Here is a 3307-nt window from a genome sequence, read left to right as displayed (position 1 = left end):
AAGTCACTCCTGACATGAAAAAAGGTGGCGGTTGATACTGTTGCAGATGTGTTTAAATGTTTTTACTAAAGACAAACCAACCCTCATGAAATATGTCATTTCTCACTTGTCTATTACATCATTTAGCTGTATAGGAAAGTTCCCCCCCCCCCCCATTACCCAGGTGTTCCAGTTTTCTTTTTTTCTACCAGCTGTTCACCACAAGTTTTCCTGATTTCCAGCATTTTGCTCTTTCCATTTCCTTCTCATACGAGTTTCCACATAATAGCTATCCGAGTGGAAGACTGTACTAATACCTAGCATATTCATTCTCTGTTGCCCCAAATTTGATGGACCATGATGAGCCACTTAATTAGAACCTGCTTCTTACTAAATGCTTTGTAATTTCCTGAGAATTAATTTTTATTGGTGTTGTTCATTCATTCAGTCGTTTCTGACTATTTGCGACCTCATGGACCATCCCACGCCAGAGCTCCCTGTTGGCTGTCACCTCTCCCAGCTCCTTCAGAGTCAAGCCAGTCACTTCAAGAATACCATCCATCCATCTTGCCCAGCATCACAGTCTTCTCTAAACTTTCTTGTCTCCTCGTGATGTGGCCAAAGTACTTCAACTTTGCCTCTACTATCCTTCCCTCTAATGAGCAGTTGGGCTTTATTTCCTGAAGTATGGACTGGTTGGATCTTCTCGCAGTCCAAGGCACTCTCAGAACTTTCCTTCAACACCACAGTTCAAAAGTGTCTATCTTCCTTCGCTCAGCCTTTCCTATAGTCCAGCTCTCACATCCGTAGGTGACTATGGGGAATACCATTGCTTTAACTATGCTTTAATTAATTTTAATTAATTTTTTGCAAAGGGATTTTCTGCAAGGGTTCTCCTTAATAATAATTTCTTTTGCTTTTCAAACAATTTTTCTTTTCTTTTCCCAAGCTAAAATTAAAAGTAACTCATTTAATTCTTTTTTTAAAAAAACCAAAAAAACGCCTAACCAAACTTACTCTGTAAAACTCCTAATCCCATCCAGAGTGCTGATACTTCACAGAACTGCTTCAGTGACCATAATGAGCAGGGCATTAACTATAAGAAAAAAGGGCTGAAATTGCTGATGCAGAAGATACTCAAAGGGAACCAAGGGAACCTCATGATTTCTGTCACAAAATATGTCCCTTATCATGTGACAATAAAAGGGTTTTGGTGCCACTAATTTCCCCAGTGGCCATCCTCAGCTAATTTAATCAAGCAGCACATACCAAAATTAACAAACTGTAAGATTTCACTTTTCCATAATGACTATCTGCATATATTTCTAGTGGCATACATTTCAGAGAGAAATGCAATATGTAACTATTCATATCTGATGTATGAATGCATCTATTGAATTAATTAGTTTGAGGATTCATTCCAGAATCACACCTGATCTTTAATTTTTAATTTTAAGTCTAATAACACTGACCAATACACATTTTGTTAGACCTGTTTTGGGGTATATTTGACTTCCTGATTCCAATAATGGCTCCACTTTTCCTCTATCAGCTCTAGTTTCTGAGATATAGAACATATGCTATTTACCAGTCTTCATATACTTACCCATATACTTACCCATAAGAAGTTGTGATAACCAGGTTGAAGAAATTAGAGCTGATGCGGACTGTCAAATGCAATTTTCTGAACCAGCGGCCCAAACAACCCCAAGAACAGGCTTCAAAAGCAAGACACCATTTGTGTGTGGGGTGTGTATGTGTGTATGTGTGTGTGGGAGAGGGAGAGTCAACTGTATAATTATAAGGAAATAGTGAGGTCTGAATTCAGCATAATGTTAGTAAAGCAAAACTGTGTTTGTGAGAGTAGTTTTTTTCTAATTATAAAATTCAATCTTTTTTAAAAAAAGAAAGGACCTTCAATAGCGTACTGTACTGCTTTAAACTGTGCTGTTTTAGAATGCTTCTGCAGGAAAGTCTTGTGTATAAAGATATAGATAAAGGTAAAGATTTTCCCCTGACATTAAGTCCAGTTGTGTCCGACACTTGGGGTTGGTGCCAATCTCCATTTCTAAGCCGAAGAGCCAGTGTGGTGTGTAGACACCTCCAAAGTCACGTGGCCAGCATGACTGCACCACCAGGGTCTATATATATATATATATATGGGCCCTGGTGGTGAAATGGGTTAAACTGCTGAGGTGCTGAACTGGCCGACCAAAAGGTTGGCGGTTTGAATCTGGGGAGCAGGGTGAGCTCCCACTGTTAGGCCAACCTGGCAGTTCGAAAACATGCAAGTGTGAGTAGATCAATAGGGACAGCTTCTGCGGGAAGGTAACAGTGCTCCATGTAGTCATGCTGGCCACATGACCTTGGAGGTGTCTACGGACAATGCCAGCTCTTCGGATTAGAAATGGAGATGGGCATCATCAGGGTTGGATATGATGAGACCTAATGTCAGGGGTAACCTTTACCTTTACACACAGATGCACACACACCGTATATGGCTTTGCTGAGATTCGACATCTATTTTACTATATATTACACAATTTTACGTATGCATTACTGCATTTTTAGTTGTGGCCTTCCTACTAATGGGGAGGGATGGGAAAAGAATTATGTTTAGCATATTTTAGGCAATTAAACATTTGTGTGTGCATGCTTCTTCGATTTGTCTACAGACTTATGAGAACTCCATACATTTAATAAGGTTTTCCAAGGCAAGGATGAGGTTTTGCCAATTGTTCTCTCTGAAATACAACATTTGGTATTCTTTGTGGATCTCCCATCCAAGTACTAACCAGGACCGACCCTGGTTAGCTTTTAAGATCAAACTGGGATCTGCTGCCTTTAAGGTACTTATTATTGTCTCAATTAAACTTTTAGAATAGACCTATATAGTGTATTTTGTAACCACTAGGTGCCACTGTTTCTCCATGAAAGATGAATTCTCAAATATTTTTGATCAGCATGTTTTACTAATTTGATTTCTATGATAGCTTTGATTATTTGTTGCTTAAAATTGTATACACCTGGGATGCATTATCACACTCCCATCTACATGCTAATTATTTGAATAAGCTAAATTATGAAGGTTGTCATTATGTAGTTTGTTGCTTGAGAGTTCCTGTTAGGAGTCAGAATTTCAACATCTCTGGCATTTAAACATATCACACATACATACACACACATGGCGCCCATATGGGTTTCAAACATTTCAGAATAGAAAAAATCTGTATTTCAAGTTATGCTGTGTAAGGAATGCAATATAGAGAAAAAACAAAATGTTCATTGTTGAGGCTGGGAATTCTAACACTGTTTAGGAAGAATTATG

At 38.6% G+C, this 3307-nt stretch overlaps 1 non-coding gene across 1 annotated transcript; it reads right to left on the bottom strand.

Annotated features, from left to right (window-relative positions):
• Positions 1 to 1140: 1140 nt before the first annotated feature.
• On the bottom strand, positions 1141 to 1243 carry LOC132777403 (small nucleolar RNA SNORA5). Its single transcript, XR_009631685.2, has one exon. It is a non-coding gene; the product is annotated as a small nucleolar RNA SNORA5 (small nucleolar RNA).
• Positions 1244 to 3307: the final 2064 nt, after the last annotated feature.

The sequence above is a fragment of the Anolis sagrei genome, chromosome 5, assembly GCF_037176765.1.
Source record: "Anolis sagrei isolate rAnoSag1 chromosome 5, rAnoSag1.mat, whole genome shotgun sequence".
Lineage (NCBI taxonomy): Eukaryota > Metazoa > Chordata > Lepidosauria > Squamata > Dactyloidae > Anolis > Anolis sagrei.
This window is presented reverse-complemented; position numbering and strand designations above follow the sequence as displayed.